The 23,205-nt window shown below is 45.8% G+C and overlaps 1 pseudogene; it reads left to right on the top strand.

Annotated features, from left to right (window-relative positions):
* LOC141235434 (uncharacterized) overlaps positions 1 to 22,088 on the top strand; it is a 193,119-nt pseudogene extending 171,031 nt beyond the window's left edge.
* Positions 22,089 to 23,205: the final 1,117 nt, after the last annotated feature.

The raw sequence follows: 23,205 nt of genomic DNA, 5'->3' as shown, positions 1-23,205 counted from the left end.
CAGCCAGCACCCCATGTACCTCCCAAATACAGCCAGCACCCCATGTACCTCCCAAATACAGCCAGCACCCCATGTACCTCCCAAATACAGCCAGCACCCCATGTACCTCCCATATACAGCCAGCACCCCATGTACCTCCCAAATACAGCCAGCACCCCATGTACCCCCAAATACAGCCAGCACCCCATGTACCTCCCAAATACAGCCTGCACCCCATGTACCTCCCAAATACAGCCAGCACCCCATGTACCCCCAAATACAGCCAGCACCCCATGTACCTCCCAAATACAGCCAGCACCCCATGTACCTCCCAAATACAGCCAGCACCCCATGTACCTCCCAAATACAGCCAGCACCCCATGTACCCCCAAATACAGCCAGCACCCCATGTACCTCCCAAATACAGCCTGCACCCCATGTACCTCCCACATGCCGCCATTACTGCCCGTGTGCACAGCCCCTTATACAGCCGCACAGTATGTCCTCCAGAGAGATAGATAGAGTGAGCAATCGCCTTAGAAGCCCCCTGATTAGTGCTGGCCCCCTGTGTGATGCCCCCTCAGTATAACCAGTATGGAGCGGCTGTAGGACTCGTCCTTATAGACCGCGCTGTGTGCACAGGAGCCTCAGAGCAGGAACTCCATCTCCTCACCTCTGCAGGGACACCGAGGAGGGGGCGGAGCTCTGAGGAGGGGGCGGAAATCTGAGGAGAGGCGTGGGCGGAGCTCTGAGGAGGGGGCGTGGGCGGAGCTCTGAGGAGGCGGCGGAGCTCTGAGGAGTGGGCGGAGCTATGAGGAGGGGGCGTGGGCGGAGCTCTGAGGAGGGGCGTGGGCGGAGCTCTGAGGAGTGGGCGGAGCTCTGAGGAGTGGGCGGAGCTCTGAGGAGGGGGCGTGGGCGGAGCTCTGAGGAGTGGGCGGAGCTCTTAGGAGGGGGCGTGGGCGGAGCTCTGAGGAGGGGGCGTGGGCGGAGCTCTGAGGAGGGGGGCGTGGGCGGAGCTCTGAGGAGGGGCGTGGGCGGAGCTCTGAGGAGGGGGCGTGGGCTCCTCTCGGAGCGGCGGCGTCTTATTCGTGGCCCGGGGCCCCACATGCTGAGGGCTCAGTGCTGGAGTCCCCGCCCTGTACACAGACAGCAGCCTCCGCTGTGACTCCATCTATCACCACTGGGGCTGACACCAGAGAGCAACAGAGCGCAACACAGACCTATACCGAGCGGGAGGAGCTGCGGTGACGTCATCACATCACATGGCCTTCACATCTCTCCTGAGCTCCGCCCCCTGATCACATGACGTTGACGTCACCACAGGTCCTTCACCACCTCTCTCCTGAGCTCCGCCCCTGATCACATGGCGGTGACGTCACCACAACTCCTCCCGCTCTCAGTGCAGCAGCTCCGTCCTGGCTGTGCGCAGCTCTTGCTCTCTGGTGTCAGCCAGCAGCAGGTTTCCGCTTCCCGCCATTCCGGTGAGATTACAGGGAGGGTTTGTGGTGAATCTGTGAGAGGAGAGTGTGGGGTGAGATCAGAGCTGTTCCTGTGGAGGCTCCTGCTCCATGTGACTGCGGCTCCTCAGTGTTGTATGGGGGATGTGCAGCGGCTCCTCCTCACCTCACCGCCCCCGCTGGAGGTGGAGTTACCACGGTGACCGTCCCCCGCTGGAGGTGGAGTTACCACGGTGACCGTCCCCCGCTGGAGGTGGAGTTACCACGGTGACCGTCCTCCGCTGGAGGTGGAGTTACCACGGTGACCGTCCTCCGCTGGAGGTGGAGTTACCACGGTGACCGTCCCCCGCTGGAGGTGGAGTTACCACGGTGACCGTCCCCCGCTGGAGGTGTAGTTACCACGGTGACCGTCCCCCGCTGGAGGTGTAGTTACCACGGTGACCGTCCCCCGCTGGAGGTGTAGTTACCACGGTGACCGCCCCCGCTGAAGGTGTAGTTACCACGGTGACCGTCCCCCGCTGGAGGTGTAGTTACCACGGTGACCGTCCGCTGGAGGTGTAGTTACCACTGTGACCGTCCCCTGTTGGCGTTGTAGTTACCATGGTGCAAGTCCTCTGCTGCTGGTGTAGTTTCCACGGTGACCGTCCTCTGCTCTGCTGGAGGTTTAGTTACAACGGTGACCGTCCTCCCCTGGAGGTTTAGATACCACGGTGACCGTCCTCCCCTGGAGGTTTAGATACCACGGTGACCGTCCTCCGCTGGAGGTGGAGTTACCACGGTGACCGTCCTCCGCTGGAGGTGGAGTTACCACGGTGACCGTCCCCCGCTGGAGGTGTAGTTACCACGGTGACCGTCCCCCGCTGGAGGTGTAGTTACCACGGTGACCGTCCCCCGCTGGAGGTGGAGTTACCACGGTGACCGCCCCTGCTGGAGGTGTAGTTACCACGGTGACCGTCCCCCGCTGGAGGTGTAGTTACCACGGTGACCGTCCGCTGGAGGTGTAGTTACCACTGTGACCGTCCCCTGTTGGCGGTGTAGTTACCATGGTGCAAGTCCTCTGCTGCTGGTGTAGTTTCCACGGTGACCGTCCTCTGCTCTGCTGGAGGTTTAGTTACAACGGTGACCGTCCTCCCCTGGAGGTTTACATACCACGGTGACCGTCCTCCCCTGGAGGTTTAGATACCACGGTGACCGTCCTCCCCTGGAGGTTTAGTTACCACGATGACCGTCCCCCGCTGGAGGTGTAGTTACCACGGTGACCATTCTCCGTTGGCGCTGTAGTTACTACGGTGACCGACCTCCTACGAGGCTGATAATGAGCGGTCAGATCGGTGGAGGAGGTCGCGGTGGAGTTTGTGGCTTTTCCTCCAGATTCTTCCTGATAAATGTCGGATATTTGGGGCAGAATTCAGTGATTGTCGTTATATCGTCCCCTGTGATCTCCATCTTCTCCTTTATCATGAAGACGCCGGCAGGACGAGATCCCTCCAGCTGATCCAGTGTTCATCCCTCCTTCTCCTGAATGACCCCGAGGATGGACGAGGACGAGACCACCAGAAGATTATTACACTTCACCCTGGAGATCATCTCCCTGCTGAGCGGAGAGGTAACTCCTCTACATTTCTATCAGCTTTATTGTGTTATGTAACAAGTCCGACATCGGGAAGAGGAAATCCAGAAGAGGAAGAGAAGGATTCTTTACTGTAAGAGCAGTGATTGTGTGCTGCTCTCTGCCAGGAGGAGTTGTCATGGGGATTCCCTATAAGAGCTGTAGAGGGGCCTGGATGTCTGTCCTGAGTGTAATAATATTCCAGGTTATGGCCCCAGATTACTGGAGACGGTTATTGATCCCGGGATTTCTACGGATTGTCAGATCTGGAGTCGGGAAGGAATTCTTCTCCCTAAGTGTCTCTCTCCATACACAGGATTACACAATAGTGAGGAAGACACCGGGGGAGGGTGTGACTCCCATCATCCATCTCCAGGAGTCAGGAGGGCGGAGCCCGGGCCCCATCACAGAGACTCCCCCGCACCCCCCGATACATGAGAGGAAGAAGAAGATCCTAGAGCTCAGCAACAAGATGATTGAGCTGCTGAGCAGAGAGGTGACTGCTGGGATATTATACAGGACAGCACTGGAGGATTCTGGGTGATGACCGGAGAGGTGACTGCTGGGATATTATACAGGACAGCACTGGAGGATTCTGGGTGATGAGCGGAGAGGTGACTGCTGGAACATTATACAGGACAGCACTGGAGGATTCTGGGTGATGACCGGAGAGATGACTGCTGGGATATTATACAGGACAGCACTAGAGGATTCTGGGTGATGAGCGGAGAGGCGACTGCTGGGACATTATACAGGACAGCACTGGAGGATTCTGGGTGATGACCGGAGAGATGACTGCTGGGATATTATACAGGACAGCACTAGAGGATTCTGGGTGATGACCGGAGAGGTGACTGCTGGGACATTATACCGGACAGCACTGGAGGATTCTGGGTGATGAGCGGAGAGGTGACTGCTGGGACATTATGCAGGACAGCACTGGAGGATTCTGGGTGAGGACGGTGTCGTTGTTGTCAGGTTCCTATAAGGTGTCAGGACGTTGCTGTCTATCTCTCCATGGAGGAGTGGGAGTATCTAGAAGGACACCAGGATCGGTACCAGGAGGTGATGATGGAGGAGCTCCGGCCTCTGACATCACCAGGTGAGAGGAGACTCTTGTTGGCTCCGGTGGATGTGATGACGTCTCTCGGCCTCGTCCTATAATAGATGATTTTTCTCCAGACTTGCTCTGGTTTTCTCTACATTTTCTCACAGCTTTCATTCCCTGATTCTTCTCTTCTGATCTGTGAGTTGCGGTTTCTCCGCTGTCGTCTTCATCAGTCTTGAGTCTTCGTCCTCGGCGGCTTCTTTCAGAATCTTTCACCTTTCTTAGAGCATCGGTCACATTTTGTCTGCAGATGTCCCAGCGCTTCTGTCCGTTTTCTCCTGTGAGATCTTTCGGTACCTGAGTCTGTCGTGGATTGTTACTCAGCAGAGTCGGGGTTAATTTACTGATGATTTTCCCCCTAATCCGCTGTCGCTCGTCCGTCCATCAGAATTGGTTCAGGCTCAATGTCGTCATCAGTCGTGGTCGGGCGTCCGGCTCCTCCCTCTTGGCTGACACTTGTGTGACCTTCCTTGGTCTCCGTTCATTCTTCTTCTTTGTGACAAATCACTTTCTCCGTACTGAGCACAAAGTCCTGGATAAATATCGGCACCGGACCGTCCCTCAGACCCCGAAACACGAGTCCTGACATGAAGATGGAGCGTGGTGGAGCCGATCACCCACCAGAGCCTGACATGGAGGCTCCAGCAGTTCTCCGGCCCCCGCGTCTATTCACCACTCGCTCTGCAGGCGGAGAAGCACAGAACTTTCCGCACTGGAGGAGAAGGTCTCATCACCGCGCACTCCTCTCTATAGGGGGAATGTGTCTCCTGGAGGAGAGCGGCGATTCTGAGTACGGAGAGTTATAGGCCGTGCAATGCCCCATGGGAAATAAGATATGCAGAGAACGGGGTCTCTAGCGCCACCTACAGGAGGCAGCAATCATAGGAGTCAATAGCAATGTTTCAACCCCATCCTGTTGGGGAAAATTTCCATTTTTTTCATTTTTTTTTCCTCTTCTTCCATCAGCCAGAACATTTCTATTTTCTATCCACAGATGTTTGGGGTTTTGTGGTTTTTTTGCAGCACAAATTGTGCATTTTACCATATAATGTGCTGAAATCAGGAAAAAAATCCAGCTGCGGTGAGACAGTTAGTGAAAAAAAACCAAAACTCAATTCCACATTTATATTTTGTTTTTTGTTTCTCTGCATTTATTGGGCGGTAAGAACGACCTTGTGGCGATTTTCCAGGTCAGAACAGGTACAGCGATTCCAAACTTCTGGGTTTTTGTTTTTTGAATATATTTTTTGGGTTAAACAGATTCTGTGGCATCGGACCAGACAATCTCTCCTTGGCTCCCCGTGTGCATCAGTAAGCGCCCATGACCCCGGTGCCGGCTCTCTAGTTGTCCTTTCTACACATTGATAGATGCTAACCGCTGTGTACCGGGTGCTCCCCACAACACCGTCCTTCCGGGTTCTGTGACTTCATCCGTCAGCCGTACATGTGCCCTTTTTTCCTCCTTCAGAGACAAACGCAGAACTTTCCGAGCACTTGCTGCCTATTTTAGTGTTTATATCGAGGCGGATGTGGAGATTTATGTCTATTTAAAAAGGACTAAAAACGCATTAACTCGTATCTTTTTGGCTCTCAAAATACAATCCCTGGTAAATGGTCACCGTCCTTCCCTCAATCTCTATACAGTAAATTAGGAGAGAAGAAACCGATAGATGGAAATGTGGAGCTTTCTCCAGCTCCTCTGTGGTTCCGTCCCTGGTGGAGACGAGACTTGGAGAAGTTGTGTTTCTTAGTACGGCTTCTCCATCTGACTGACGAGGGTCTTCTCTGTCCCTCTCCTCAGGGTCCTCATCCTCCGAGTGCAGAGCAGAGAGCATTAGGCTTTGGCCTCGCTGATTATCACTTCATAGTTGAGGCCACAATGTGCTGGGACCTCTGTACCGGGGGTGAGGAACACAACAATGTAATTTATTCCCTGATACATAAACCTAGAATTACCGGTTCTGAGAGACGGATCTCAAATATAGATAGATACACGGCAGGTCATGTATTCAGTCTCTGTGTCTCCACAGATGGATCCAGGAGGAGAAATCCACCAGAGAGATGTCCCCATCCTCTGTATCCCCAGGACTGTCCAGGAGAGAATCACAACATCCCGGAGGATCATCAGGTAGATGACACTGAAGTCCCCACAGCATCTGACCATGATGTGATGGGACCTGAGCCCATCTTACATTTTTATTTTTAGGGTGAAGATCTGATTGATAATAAGATTGAGGTTATCGATGAAGAAGAAGAGATGATGGATTCATGGACCAATCAGCAGGGTGAGAAGGGGAGACTGTCATATCTGTTCTTTGGTCACCTACTATTACTCCCGTCATCTCATCACATGACACAATCTATTCCATAACTGAATTCATCATCTTTCCGCCATCCCATTCACCCCCCCCCCCCCAACTGACCTATCTATCAATGTCAATGGCTGTCCACTCTCCCCAGTCCCTCAAGCTCGCTGCCTTGGAGTAACCCTGGACTCTGATCTCTCCTTCAAACCACATATCCAAGCCCTTTCCACTTCCTGCCGACTCCAACTCAAGAATATCTCCTGGATCCGCACATTCCTCAACCATGAATCTGCAAAAACACTAGTGCTTGCTCTCATCATCTCCCGCCTCGACTACTGCAACCTCTTGCTCTGTGGCCTTCCCTCTAACACTCTCGCACCCCTCCAATCTATCCTAAACTCTGCTGCCCGACTAATTCACCTGTCCCCCCGCTATTCCCCGGCATCTCCTCTCTGTCAATCTCTTCACTGGCTCCCCATTGCTCAGAGACTCCAGTTCAAAACCCTAACCATGACATACAAAGCCATCCACAACCTGTCTCCTCCATATATCTCTGACCTAGTCTCCCGTTACATACCCGCACGCAACCTCCGATCCTCACAAGATCTCCTTCTCTACTCCCCTCTTATCTCCTCCTCCCACAATCGCATACAAGATTTCTCCCGTGCATCCCCCCCTACTCTGGAACTCTCTACCCCAACACATCAGACTCTCGTCGACCATGGAAACCTTCAAAAGGAGCCTGAAGACCCACCTCTTCCAACAAGCCTACAACCTGCAGTAACCACCACTCCACAAATAGCGCTGCATGACCAGCTCTACCCTCACCTACTGTATCCTCACCCATCCCTTGTAGATTGTGAGCCCTCGCGGGCAGGGTCCTCGCCCCTCCTGTACCAGTCGCTGTCACATTGTGTTCAAGATTATTGTTCTTGTTTTTGCTATGTATACCCCATTTCACATGTAAAGCGCCATGGAATAAATGGCGCTATAATAATAATAATAATCACTGTGTGTTTCCTACAGATGGACTCATGAAAAGAAATCCACCAGAGAGATGTCCCCGTCCTCTGTATCCCCAGGACTGTCCAGAGGAGAATCACAACATCCCGGAGAGTCATCAGGTAGACGGTGCTGAGCCCTGTACCGGATCTGTATATGGGGGGACATTTCTGATCGAGGTCATAGATGTCACAGATTTTGGTGGTTTCTTGTATTGTGCTGATTGTTACATCTGATATATCAGGAGGAAGATCTGACTAAGAATAAAGTGAAGGACGAGACAGAAGAAGAAGCGATGACGAGGAGGGATCAGCCGTGTGTGAGTGACGGGAAGGAGGAGATTCCGGTAGATGTTTCCACAGGTGTGTAATAATGACCGGCGTGTGATGATGATGACTGGCGTATGACGATGATGATTGGCATGTGACTATGATTAGCGGCGTGTGATGATGATGATGACCGGTGTGTGATATCGTGTGGAGTCTCCGGTGCAGTGAAGCTTTATCCGCTGTCCACATCACAGCAGAAGAGTCCGGTGATGACGCGGCTGCTCCTGTAGAGTCCGGATGCGCACAGATGACTAACGGGGCCGCCTCCACACCTGTTTTTGATGATTTAGGAATCAAATTCTTAATTTTCCTAATTATATGACTTCTAATATTACTTCCATATTTTTATTACACAAGTCCCATGCTGCCATATAAATGACTGAGCTTGTGATCCAGACAGAACCTTTGGCAGAAGATTCCCTGTAATGAGGCAGATGGAGGCATTGTGGACCCCGTCTGACCTGGATTTGGCATTCTCCGTCTTTTTCAGCGTGCGTAAAAGAGCCGTTAGCACAGTTTTGTGCATCTCTGAAAAGAAGGACACAGCTGAACAGAGGCCTGACGGTGTCCAGAGTAACTCTGCTGCCACATTATAGTGAATGGATCCCTTGGGGGTGTCATCTGAATCACGTATTTTGTAGATTTAGATGGAAACCCTGATATAAGTGCTCAGCGTAGAGCGCAGGATAAATGTGATCTAAAATGTTTTGTACCCCAGAATGCCACCAATAAAAGCTTCTACTCAACCCACGAAAAACAAGTCCCCGCTCTGGTTCATCATATTAACAAAAACATAGGGTGTCCACATTATGTGACGTGGCTCCCACCTAATGAAATCCAGCAAAATCTGCTCATCTAAATATCCTCTCCTCCTGTTCCCCACAGTATGCTTAAACCACAAGTTAGCGTCCACATGTTTTGCATTATTGTAGCAAGGAGAGCCCACTTAATTTACAGGGTGCGTGTCTCCAGAAGCACAAGCTGAGCATAATGTACTAGGCACTGCAATATACCGGGCGCTACTGTGTACTGGGCACTACATCGTATGGGCGCTGTGACGATACAGCTTAAAATTTTAATTACCAGATGATTAGATTTGTTAAGTCACAGTGGCTCAGTGGTTAGCACTGCTGCCTTGCAGCGCTGGGGCCCTGGGGTCAAATCCCACCAAGGACAACATCTGCAAATAGTTTATATGTTCTCCCCGTGTTTGCTTGGGTTTCCTCCAGGTTCTCTGGTTTCCTCCCACATTCCAAAGACATCCTGATAGGGAATTTATATTATGAGCCCCAATGGGGACAGTGCCCATAATGTCTGTAAAGCGCTGTGGAATTAATGGAACTATATAAGTGAGTAAAATAAATAAATGAATACACTATTATCTTGGTGTTGACTTGTAAATGTTTGTGTATTTATGTGCCTGGTCAATTAGAACAGACCAGTATTTGTATAACCCTGAATATTAACTTCTATTCGTTTGGAAACAAGGATGTTTACTATGCTAAAGACATGTTGCACTAAAAGGCAACTAGATGTTTATTTACAAGACCCCCCTGTGATACCAACTATGTAAATTGATTAGCTCAAACAATGCCCTCCCTAACACCTTACCTGTGAATGTGTACTTGCACAGACAACTGTAGCTATTGTTAAGGGACATGTGCTTCTGTAGTAGTTAGTCTTGAAGCAGAGAATCAGAAATGAGAATGAGAGACATAGAATCATAGAATGGTAGAGTTGGAAGGGACCTCCTGGGTCATCTGGTCCAACCCCCTGCTCAAAGCAGGATTCACTAAATCATCTCAGACAGATGTCTGTCCAGCCTCTGTTTGAAGACGTCCATTGAAGGGGAACTCACCACCTCTCGTGGCAGCCTGTTCCACTCATTAATCACCCTAACTGTCAAAAAGTTTTTTTCTAATATCTAATCTGTGTCTCCTCCCATTTAGTTTCATCCCATTGCTTCTAGTCTTTCCTTGTGCAAATGAGAATAAAGATGATCCTTCTACAATGTGACAGCCCTTGACATATTTGTAGACAGCTATTAAATCTCATCTCAGTCTTCTTTTTTGCAAGCTAAACATTCCCAAATCCTGCAACCGTTCCTCATAGGACATGGTTTGCAGACCAGTCACCATTCTGGTCGCTCTTCTCTGAACTTGCTCCAGTTTGTCGATGTCTTTTTTAAAATGTGGTGCCCAAAACTGTACACAGTATTCCAGATGAGGTCTGACCAAAGAGGAGTAAAGACCGATAATGACTTCACGTGATCTAGACTGTATGCTTCTGTTAATACATCCCAGAATTGTATTTGCCTTTTTTGCTGCTGCATCACACTGTTGACTCATGTTCAGTCTATGATCTATTAGTATACCTAAGTCTTTTTCACATGTACTGTTGCTTAGCTCTATTCCTCCCATTCTGTATATGCTTTTTCATTTTTATTGCCCAGATGTAGTACTTTGCATTTTTCCCTGTTAAAAATCATTCTGTTGTTTGCTGCCCATTGCTCCAGTTTATTTAGGTCTTTTTGAATCCTCTCTCTCTCTTCTCTAGTATTAGCTATCCCTCCTAGCTTTGTGTCATCAGCAAATTTAATCAGTTTACCCTCAATTCCTTCATCTAAATCATTGATAAAGATGTTGAACAATACAGGTCCCAGGACGGAGCCCTGTGGTACCCCACTTGAGACATTCATCCAGCTGGATGTGAAGCCATTTACAACCACCCTTTGAGTCCGATCACTAAGCCAGTTATGAATCCACCTAACAGTTGCCTGGTCCATTGCATACTTGGTCATTTTTTCAATAAGGATGGTGTGAGATACTTTGTCAAATGCTTTGCTGAAGTCAAGATATACTATATCTACAGCATTTCCCTGATCCACCCAGTCAGTGATTCTGTCATAGAAGGAAATTAAGTTAGTCTGACATGACTTGTTAGTTACAAACCCATGCTGACTCTGGTTAATCACTTCATTCTTATCCATGTACTTACATACATGTTGTTTAATAATTTGTTCAAAGATCTTTCCTGGTATAGAAGTCAGACTCACCGGCCTATAGTTCCCTGGGTCCACCTTCTTCCCCTTTTTGAAGATAGGAACAACATTTGCTCTTCTCCAGTCTTCTGGGACTTCTCCTGTTCTCCAAGAATTTTCAAAGATTATGGAGAGTGGTTCTAAAATTTCTTCTACGATCTCCTTCAGTACTCTGGGGTGTAATTCATCTGGACCTGGAGACTTAAACTCATTTATGTTAGCTAAATATTCCCTCACAATCTTTCTGTTTACAGATAACTTGGATTCTTCTATTCCTTTGAAAGGACAGTGAAGATCAGTTGATGTTACATTTTCTTTCTGAGAGAAAACAGATGCAAAATAGGAATTAAAAAGTTCGGCCTTCTCAACATCCTCTCTTACCATTTCTCCATTTTCATCCTGTAAAAATCCTATAGCATCTTTGACTTTTCTTTTACTTTTGACATACCCCCAAAATTCTTTTTTATTGCTTTTGACATCTCTTGCAAGCCTTAATTCATTGTCAGCTTTAGCTAACCTGATACGTGCCCTGCAGGATCTGCAGACTGCATTATAATCTTCTTTAGATATGCCTCCCTCTTTCCATTTAATAAACATTTCTTTCTTTCTTTTTAGCATGTGTTTAAGTTCTGTGTTCATCCATCTTGGTTTCCTTAAATGCTTCCCATTCTTCCTACTTTTCGGGATTGTTAACGATTGTGCTTTGAGAATCTCATTTTTAAAAATTTCCCATCCTTCCTGGACATTTTTGTCCTTAAGGACATCCAGCCATTGGATCCCTCCTATTCTCTTTCTGAGTCTCTTAAAATCTGCCTTTCTAAAATATAACCTAGAAGTTTGAGTCTTCACATGTCTTCCTCCTCTAGTTATCCAAAATTCTATAATAGCATGATCGCTGCCTCCTAGGGTCCCAGCCACCTTTACCTCCTCAACCATTTCCTCCCTGTTTATAAGGATTAGATCCAAAGTAGCAGATCCCCTTGTTTTCTCCCCTACCTTTTGGAAGATAAAGTTGTCAGCAAGAGAGGATAAGAATTTGCTTGACCTGTTAGTTTTACTTGAGAGAGATTCCCAACAAATGTCTGGATAGTTGAAATCTCCCATGACCACTACGTCATATTTTTTGGAGAACTTGGTCATTTGATACATAAAGAGTTCATCCATATCTTCAGCTTGCCCAGGTGGCCTGTAGTAAATGCCTACAATGGTGTCCTTTCCGTTGTTCTCTCCTTGTATTCTTACCCAAACAGTTTCCACAGAACTCCCAGTCTCTGAAGCTTCAATCTCTGTGCAGATATACGCTTTTCTAACATACAATGCGACACCTCCTCCTCGTTTATCAAGTCTGTTTCTTGCAAATAAGTTGTATCCTTTCAGCCTTTTATTCCAATCATGTGTATCGTCCCACCAAGTTTCAGTGATTCCAATGACATCATATTTCTTTTCCTGCATTAGTAGTTCCAATTCTCCTTGTTTGTTGCCCATGCTTTGTGCATTTGTATAAAAACATTTTAGTTTGTGATTGGTTTCTCTTCCTCCCATATTTTTATTATTTAAATTGTTTTGTCTTTGTTCTTTCTTTCCACTTCCAGTAGCAGAGATCTCAATAGTATTTGTCAGCTGTATGGCTTTTTCTGGCTTTTTGCTTCCCTTCCCACATTGTTCTAGTTTAAAGCTCTCCTGATGAGTGTAGCAAGGCGACTTCCAAATACATGTTTTCCAGTCTTCGTAAGGTGCACCCCATCTCTAGCAAGTAGTCCTTCGTATAGGTAATTCATTCCGTGATCCAGAAATCCAAATCCTTGTTGACGGCACCATCGACGTAGCCAGTTGTTCACCTGTAGAATCTTATTCCACCTCCTTGTTCCATGGCCATCCACTGGGAGGATGGATGAGAAGACCACCTGTGCTCCCAATTCTTTCACTTTCTTGCCTAAGTCTTCAAAGTCACTGCAGATGGTTTCCAGGTCCTTTCTTGCGGTGTCATTTGTCCCCACATGTATTAGCAGGAATGGGTAGTGATCTGTAGGTCTGAAGAGTCTTGATATCCTGTCAGACCCATCTTTAATTTTTGCTCCTGGAAGACAGCACATTTCTCTTGAGGTTATGTCTGGTCTGCAGATAGCGGCCTCTGTTCCTCTTAACAGGGAATCCCCCATGATCACCACTCTCCGTTTTTTCTTCACAACATTCTTCTTTCTCCATCCAGGAGGATTCTGAGGGCTTACAAGGTTATTCATTGCTGGCAAAGTCTTATCTTGCTGTATTTCTTCATGGTTCTCCTGCGTGAGAGCCTGGTACTGGTTCCTGAGCAGTATGGGTGCTGACTGCCTCTCGATCCTCCTGCTTCTGTGGGTCACATGCTTCCATTCCTCTGTTTCCTCAGGTGCAGTTCGAATTTTTTCTCTTTCTGAATCATGAAGAGATAATTCTGCTCTGTCTAAGAACTCTTCACCTTCCTTAATGATTTTCAAGGTAGTTAACCTCTCTTCTAGATTTCGCAACTTTTCCTCCAACAGGGACACAAGCTTGCATTTCTGGCATGTGAAGTTTGGCTTGTCCACTGGCAAGTCTGTGAACATGTAGCAGGATATGCAGCTCACCAAATGGCTCCTGGACTCTTCCATGTTCTTATTGTTAATGTTCTGAAAACAGTGAAAAAAGCTTAAAAAAAAAGCTTCAAAATGCACGCGCCGGTAGGCGCGCGGTTTAGCGATGTCCTCTTTTCAGCTCCAACAGCCAAAATCCAGTGTTCTTTGAGCTCGCGGAGACTCTTCGTCTTACCCCAAAATGCAGTGGGAATATGCAAATTACCTCCTCGGGACTCCTCCCCTGGTTTAGCGATGTCCTCTTTTCAGCTCCAGCAGCCAAAATCCAGTGTTCTTTGAGCTCGCGGAGACTCTTCGTCTTACCCCAAAATGCAGTGGGAATATGCAAATTATCTCCTCGAGACTCCTCCCCTGGTTTAGCGATGTCCTCTTTTCAGCTCCAACAGCCAAAATCCAGTGTTCTTTGAGCTCGCGGAGACTCTTCACTTACCCCAAAATGCAGTGGGAATATGCAAATTATCTCCTCGGGACTCCTCCCCTGGTTTACCGATGTCCTCTTTTTAGCTCCAACAGCCAAAATCCAGTGTTCTTTGAGCTCGCGGAGACTCTTCACTTACCCCAAAATGCAGTGGGAATATGCAAATTATCTCCTCAGGACTCCTCCCCTGGTTTACCGATGTCCTCTTTTCAGCTCCAACAGCCAAAATCCAGTGTTCTTTGAGCTCGTGGAGACTCTTCACTTACCCCAAAATGCAGTGGGAATATGCAAATGATCTCCTCGGGACTCCTCCCCTCGGGACTCCTCCCCTCCTCCTCATCCTTCAGGACAGTAGATGGGTAGCATGGCAGCTCCATTTAAAGCGACACAGATTTGGATTCTACATGACTCCGGCATAAGGGTATCATCCCTGACTGGAAAGATAAGGATCTCTGCTCCATTGACCATCAGAGAACAAGGATACATTTGGGGAGACCAGGTTGGGAAGATGAAGTCACTTGGCCCCATGGATATGTTGTTTGGGGTTACCAGGAGGGACCCACCAGTCACCTGGAACCCATGGAGCCATTCAAAGAAGCCAGATTGGGACCCACCGCTCATCTGGCCTAATGGAAACTCTCAGAAAAGTCAGGGTGGGACCCTCGGGTCACCTGGCCTTGTACCTTGATGGACTACTAGCTTCCTAAGCTTACCGCTACCTTCTCTCTGTGGAGACCCGCCAGAAACGGGAAGCCACTGGTTGAGGTAGTCGGCCCTGGAAGTTTCCAAAGTCGCAGCTGTTCTATCCCAGGAGGGTGAGTGAAGGGTGAGACTGTGTAATGTTGTCTCAAACAAGGATAGAAGGAAAGGCAGCACTCACCCAGTCTTCTTTAAAACGTTCCTTTATTTTTGTGTGCGGAGCATTTCAGCATGCAGCATTGGACTGAGACCCCGGAGGGTGTGCGGGGGAGAGGAAAAAAGGGGGGACGACGGCCGTTTCGCTGCCTTCCGGCGCTTCACCCGGTCCAAAGTAAGTGACACACCTGTTCACTTCCTTTTAAACCAATACAAACACATATGTGAATAAATTAAAACATAATGATATGCATAAAAACATTTTCCATCATTAAGCTGAAAACACATTATAAGATGAAACAAACAAAAAAATAGCGGTATCATAAGAAAACTGACAGATCTACCTTCTCATTCAATCCTAATGGGCCCTGGGCTTCAGAATTTAATAGCCATCTAGCCTCATGTTGCAATAGAATTTTTTTGCGGTCTCCCCCTTCCCTTGGCGGTCTAACATGTTCTAACCCTGCAAAACGTAGCACAGTCGGGTCGGCATTATGGCATTCAGAGATATGCTGGATTAATCTAGGGGAACCTTTCTTTGATACTGTAGAATTATAGTGTTCCCTGAACCAAACAAATAAAGGTCTAATGGTTTTGCCAATATAATAAAACTGGCAGGGACATGTGATTATGTAAACTACATAATTCGTTCTACAAGAAATAAAGTCCTTGACTGTGTGTGTAAAGGTCCTATTCTAAAAGATTTATCGATTCTATGAAATTTACAGAAGGAGTAATGCCCACACTTACAGTTCCCTTTGGAGAAACCACTTTCCAACCATTTAGCAGAATCCTCCTGGAATCTGTTGTGCACCAGGAGGTCTCAGATTGCAGCTCCGTCTATAGGAAACTATTGGTTTTTTTGCTGGCTCTTTCCGTCAGATCTTTATCACTCTCCAGAAGATGCCAATTATTATTAATAGCTTTTTTAATTATATCTGACATTGGACTAAATTTGAAGGTTAGAATGAATTTTTGATCTTTTTTGTCTTTTTAATAATTCTTTTTGAGTTTTTTTTATCGGCTTTCGCGCGAGCTGAATTTACTTCTTGCATGGGATAACCTCTATCAAGAAATCTTTTTGATAGGTCATCTGATTGTTCTTCAAATTTTTTATTAGAGTTATTAATTTTTCGAAGTCTTAAAAATTGACTGTTAGGCAGTCCGCGTTTTGCATAGCTGCCTAAAGTCCATAAAAATTGTGGTGTTAATCCTTACCTGAGATATATTAAGGCATGCCATAGATATGTCGATGACATTTTCTTGGTATGGGCTGGGACAAGAGTGCAATTTGAAGAATTCGTGACGCTCCTTAACTCAGAGAATTTAGAAAATATGAGGTTCACCTCTACTTTTGGAGGTCATGAGTTACATTTTTTAGACGTGCATGTATCCATTCAGGAAGGTACTATTGTGACAGAATCGTTTCGGAAAGACGCTGCCACTAATATGTTATTACATTTTAATAGTTATCATCCGTATCATGCAAAACGCGGACTGCCTTACAGTCAATTTTTAAGACTTCGAAAAATTAATAACTCTAATAAAAAATTTGAAGAACAATCAGATGACCTATCTAACCTTACAACCTCCCCCCTTCCCCTATCTGACCACCATCTACTCACTTTCTCATCCCTGTCCTCGTCACCTGTCACCCTTGTCCAGCAACTAGCACACCCCCTCAGAAACCTTGTATATCTAGACACTCACACACTCTCTGACTCTATTCTACCACTGACATCCATATCTTCACTCCACAACACAAACAGTGCCACTGCTTTCTACAATGCCACTCTCGCATCAGCTATTGACTCGGTTGCCCCTCTTATGCATGGCAGAGCACGACGAGTCAATAGGCAACCCTGGCATAAAAACCTCACTAAACAGCTCCAATCAAGCATCCAGGGTAGCAGAGCGGCGTTGAAAAAAAAAACACATTCTCAAGATGACTTCACTGCATTCAAACAAGCAACACTCGCATTCAAATCAGCACTCACCTCTGCTAAACAGGCCTACTTCACAACCCTCATATTTTCCCTGTCCTACAACCCCAAACAGCTATTCAACACTTTTAACCCTCTCCTCTGCCCTCCACTTCCCCCTCCGACCTCCGTCATCTCTGCTGAGGAGTTTGCCACACACTTCAAAAACAAGATTGACCAAACATGGCAAGTCTTTACTGCCCAACCACCACAATCCATATGTTTTCCACACCATTGTTCTTCCCCCATAACCTCCCTTTCCAACATCACGGAAAGAGACCTTACTCGTCTCCTCTCCAAATCACACCTCACCACATGTGCACTCAACCCCATCCCTTCCCACCTCCTCCCCAACCTCACCCCCACACTCACCCCATCCCTAACCCATCTCTTCAACCTATCACTAACTTCTGGTACCTTCCCCGCTGCCTCCAAACATGCCACAATCATGCCCATCCTCAAAAAGCCATCCCTCGACCCAACCGCCTTGTCCAGCTATCGCCCCACATCGCTCCTCTCATTTGCCTCCAAACTTCTTCAGCAACTTGTTCACGCTAAACTTTCCTCCCACTTCTCATCTAACTCTCTCTTCGACAATCCGGCTTCCACCCCACCATTCCACAGAAACTGCTTTTACCAAAATCACCAATGACTTACAGCCAAAGCTAACAGACAATTCTCTGTACTCCTTCTTCTTAACCTGTCCTCTGCTTTCGATACAGTTGACCACTGCCTCCTACTACAGATCCTCTCTTCCTTTGGCGTCAAAGACCTTGCTCTGTCTTGGATCTCCTAATACCTTTCTAACTGCATATTTAGCGTCTCCCACTCACAAACTACATCCTCACCCCTCCCCCTCTCTTCTCAATCTTTACTCTTGGCCTGGGACAGCTCATAAAATCCCATGGCTTCCAGTACCATCTGTACGCTGATGACACCCAGACGTCACCTCTCTGGCCCAGACGTCACCTCTCTGCTGTCCAGAATCCCAGCGTGTCTATCAGCCATATCCTACTTCTTCTCCTCTCGCTTCCTCAAGCTCAGTGTGGACAAAACTGAACTCATCATCTTTCCCCCAACTCGCATATCTTTCCCACTTGATCTTTCTATCACAATAAAGGACATCACGCTTCCCCTGTACCGACAATCCGCTGCCTCGGAGTAACCTTTGACTCTGCCCTGTCCTTCAAACCCCACATCCAAGCTCTCGCCACCTCCTGTCGCCTCCAGCTCAAAAATATTTCCAGAATCCGTCCTTTCCTCAACCCTCAATCTACTAAACTGCTTGTGCATGCCCTCATCATCTCCCGCCGCGACTACTGCAACATCCTCCTCTGTGGCCTACCTGCCAACACTCTCGCACCCCTCCAGTCCATCCTTAACTCTGCTGCTCGACTGGTCCATCGCTCGCCTCATCACCCCTCTGCTACCCCCCTTTGCAAATCCCTTTACTGGCTCCCAATTGCCCAACGTATCCAGTTCAAGCTATTAACACTGACCTACAAAGCCATCCATAACCTCTCTCCTCCGTACATCTCTGAACTAATCTCCCGATACATTCCCTTACCCCTAATCTCCCGATACATTCCATTACGTAATCTCCGGTCCTCGCAAGACCTCCTTCTCTTCTCCACACTTATTCTTTCCTCGCCAAATCGCCTCCAAGATTTCTCCCGAATATCCCCCATCCTATGGAAGTCTGTGCCTCAACACGTCTGATTATCCGCCACATTTGGACCCTTCAGACGGAACCTGAAAACCTATCTCTTCAAACAAGCTTACAGCCTGCCATGACCCCGCTGCCTCCTCAACAACACCGAAGCTACTGCAACCCCCCAACCTACTGTCTCCTTCCCCGCTCCTGTAGAATGTAAGCCCACAAGGGCAGGGTCCTCTTCCCTCTGTACCCGTCTATCATTGTTAGTTCTTTACTGTAAGTGATATCTGTATCTGGTATGTAACCCCTTCTTATGTACAGCACCATGGAATCAATGGCGCTATATAAATAAATAATAATAATAGCGCTCCTTCCCTCCCGAGTCTCGCCATGTGGCTAAGCAGTACTGTACAGCCACATATAGTACACTGCCACGTTCAGCAGAAATTGTGTAACAAATTATGTGGTCATTTTTACCCATTTCACCTTGTGAAAATGTAAAATGTGGGCCTAAAACAACATTATAGTGGTAAAAATTAATTTTTTGTGTCTTCTCCGTTCAATGGTATAACATTTTGTGAAACACATATGGCGTCAAAACGCTCACTACACCCCTAGATAATGTATTTGTGAAAATGATTAATTTGTGGCCAAAATAAAATTTTTTGGAGAAAAAAATTTTTTTTTAACTTTCACGGTCCAATTTCTTAAAATTCTGTGAAACTCCTGTGGTTTCAAAATGCTCACCATACATTTTAGATAAATTCCTTGAGGGGTCTAGTTTCCAAAATGGGGTCAGTTGTGTGAGGTTCCTACTGTTTAGGCACATCAAGGACTCTCCAAACGCGATATGGCGTCCGCTATCTACATCAGTCACTTTTGCACTCCAAACTTCAAATGGCGCTCCCTCTCTTCTGAGTCCTGCTGTGCACCCAAACTGTAGTTTTCCTCCACATATGGGGCATTGACATACTCAGGGGAAAGTGTACAACAAATGTTATGGTCCATTTTCTCCTGCTACCTTTCTGAACATTAAAAATTTGGAGCTAAAATAACATTTTTGTGGAAAAATGTTTCCCTTCCACCTTGCTTTAATTCCTGTTAAGCCCCTAAAGGGTTAATAAACTTCTTGAATGTGGTTTTGAGGACTGTGAGGGGTGCAGTTTTTAAAATAGTGTCACTTTTGGGTATTTTCTATAACAGGACCCTCAGTCACTTTAAATGTGATGTTTTCCCTAAAAAATATGGTTTTGTAATTTTTGTTGGAAAAAAATGAGAAATTGCTGATAAACGTTTAACCCTTCTAACTTCCTAACAAGTTTCATCAATGATGCTGATGTAAAGTAGACATGTGGAAAATGTTATTTATTAACTATTTTGTGTGATATAACTCTCTGGTTTAAGGGCATAAAAATTCACAGGTTGAAAATTACAAAATACTAAAAAAAAAATTTGCCAGTTTTTTTTTTATATTTTCATAATTAAAGGCAAATAATAACGACCAAAATTTACCACTAACATAAAGTGCAATCTATCACGAAAAAAACAGTCTCAGAATCAGTGGGATACGTTGAATTACCACATAAAGTGATGCTGGTCAGAATTGTAAAATAAGGCCGGGTCATTAACCCACATAACGAGCAAAGTATCTTGGTCCCTTAGGGGTTAATGTACCTTCAGCACTATTGCAGTCTTCTGAGGTTTCCTATTATGCTCTTATGCATGCTGTGGACATGATTACGGTGGCCGGAGCTCGACTGCTCCTGGATGTACGGCCACCTTTGTGACTAGTCAATCTCATTTGCATTCGGTGCTGAAATATTAAAACTCCATTGAGTGGACACTTTTCTACACTGAGGGCATGATAGGAAGCTTGCTACGAGAGTGAAATGGCACTGGTGCTACATTAAGGGGTTAATTCCTGATGACAGGTTCACTTTATGACCTGTCTATTTGCTGTCTAATCTATGGCACCCCTGACTTGTGCCAATGTCACCAGATTATAAGTGTCATTTACTTTACCCGTCATTGTGTTAATGTTATGGCATGTAGTTGTCCTCCTTATTACCGGTACTTTCACTGACGAGGGTCTTCACTGTGAGCTCCAGAAAATACATTTAGAAATCTCTTTGGATATGATTTTTTTCTTTAACACAAATCTATGTTTCATCCTTATAGGAAATCCTTGTGAGAATAACGGTTTATCACTAAATTGTAAAAAAGAAGATATCAGGAAGCACTCTAATGGAGAAAACCTCATCACCCTTCCTGCACCTCCTGGACTTCACAGCACTTCACTTTCTTATAATCCTCCAAATCATGAGGAACCCTCTCCTGAGCAATCTCACATTATTACCACAATTCCTGGTGAGAAAGTGGATATAAGACTTCAGTGTGACAAGCAACTTACTAAAAGCTCAGCTCAGACACAAAGAAAACACAAAGGAGAAAAGCCATACTCCTGTTCAGAATGTGGGAAATGCTTTACATATAAATCACAATTTGTTATACATGAGAGAATTCACACAGGAGGAAAGCCATATTCATGTTCAGAATGTGGGAAGTCCTTCATCAATAAAGGGAGCCTTATTAGACATCATAAAATTCACACAGGAGAGAAGCCATATTCATGTTCAGAATGTGGGAAATGCTTTAGACATAAAGGGAATCTTATTAAACATCAGAAAATTCACACATGAGAGAAGTCATATTCATGTTCAGAATGTGGGAAATGTTTTATAGACAATTCAGTGTTTGTTCAACATCAAAGAATTCACACAGGAGAAAAGCCTTTTTCATGTTTAGTATGTGGAAGGTGCTTTACAAATAAATCACATCTTGTTAGACATCAGAAAATCCACACAGGAGAGAAGCCGTATTCATGTTCAGAATGTGGGAAATGCTTTTCAGATAAAGGGAGTTTTATTATACATCAGAAAATCCACACAGGAGAGAAGCCGTATTCATGTTCAGAATGTGGGAAATGCTTTACAGATAAAAAGAGTCTTATTAGACATCAAAAAATTCACACAGGAGAGAAGCCGTATTCATGTTCAGAATGTAGAAAATGCTTTACAGACAAAGGGAATCTTATTAGACATCAGAGAATTCACACAGGAGAGAAGCCATATTCGTGTTCAGAATGTGGGAAATGTTCTAGAAATATATCAGATCTTGTTAAACATCAAAGAATTCACACAGGAGAGAAGCCATATTCGTGTTCAGAATGTGGGAAATGTTTTAGAAGTAAATCAGATCTTGTTAGACATCAAAGAATTCACACCGGGGAGAAACCGTTTTCTTGTTTACAATGTGGAAGAAGCTTTAGAGATGAATCAATACTTCTTGTACATCAGAGAATTCACACAGGAGAGAAGCCGTATTCATGTTCAGAATGTGGGAAATCTTTTACACATAAATCATATCTTGTAAAACATGAGTAGTCAAACAGGAAAGAAACTGTAATTATGTTCTCTGTGTTTCATCAATTTTAATAAACATTGCTCAGCATAAATGAGTACACCCCTTTTGATAAATTTTATTTAATATCTCACTGAACACAAGAACAATTTCTAAAATTTTGCCAACACTGAATTTCATAGAAAATTTTGTAGAATCAAAACCTGAAAGTAAGGTTAATTAGTGATGAGTGAGCATGCTCGCCACTATTCGCTACTAGCCCGAGCATCTCAGTGCTCGAGATGCTTGGTACTCGGCGAGCATATTTTGAATGCTCAGGCTGGAGCCTGAGTCCTCTCCCTGCATGTTTGGTGTTAGACGGCCAATTAACATGCAGAGATTGCCTGCCAGCCACGGTAATGCCTCAGCCATGTTGGTTGTGGCATTACAGTGATTGGCTGGCCGCATAGCGTCATTGGGTCTATATAAGACCTGGCGCCGCCATGCTCGACACAGTTACTGTGGAATCAGACAGTGTAGGGAGAGGTGCTGCTGAGCGAGGGAGAGAATTGACGGTTGTTTTAGTGAGGTATTCCACAGCATTACAAATCCACACTAACAGTCCTTCTAAAGACTAATGCTACTGAATATTAATCCTGGTGATAGCAGGAGTTAGGCAGGCAGAGTTTGTGGAGAGCGTATACAACACAATAGGATCCTTTGCATATTCTTTCTGCTGCTGTTACTCATATCCATAGTCCTAGATATCAGGGCTAATATTCTTATTGCTCTTAATCCTGATAATTTTGGTGAAAGCAATATAATACACCATTTTTACTGCTCCATTTGCTTGTTAGCAGCATACAGCCAGATTTGGTTGATTTGAATAGCATTGCTGTATTGTGGAAGAACAGAAACTTGTCCATCATCTCAGGTGGTCAGATATTACTGCGGTAATAATCCAGACATTTTTGGGAACGTGACAGATATTATACTCCATTTAAAGTCTGCCAGTTGTGTGTTCAAACCTATTCACACTTGGTCGCTGACCAATAGCATATCTATTAGGGCAGTGTTCCCCAACTCAAGGCCTCAAGGCCCACCAACTGGCCATGTTTTCAGGATTTCCTTAGTATTGCACAGGTGAGTGAACATGCATGATTATATATAAAAGACCCACCAATACAATTCAAGATTGACATCACATGATTAAACTACCAATACAAAAGACAATCAAGATAACGTCACATAATAAAGTCATCAATAGAAAAACCCCAATATAAAACTACACAAGTAAGTACAATAATATATATATATTTTTGTACTTTCTTATTTGTGTAGTTTTATATTGGGGTTTATCTATTGATGACTTTATTATGTGACGTTATCTTGATTGAAATCACACGATTAAACTACCAATACAAAAGACAATCTTTTATATGTAATCACGCATGT

This window comes from Phyllobates terribilis, unplaced genomic scaffold (genome assembly GCF_046119375.1).
Source record: "Phyllobates terribilis strain yellow unplaced genomic scaffold, ASM4611937v1 Scaffold_665__1_contigs__length_859303, whole genome shotgun sequence".
Classification (NCBI taxonomy): Eukaryota; Metazoa; Chordata; class Amphibia; order Anura; family Dendrobatidae; genus Phyllobates; species Phyllobates terribilis.
Note: the sequence above shows the minus strand (reverse complement) of the source record. Positions and strands in the feature narration are given on the sequence as shown.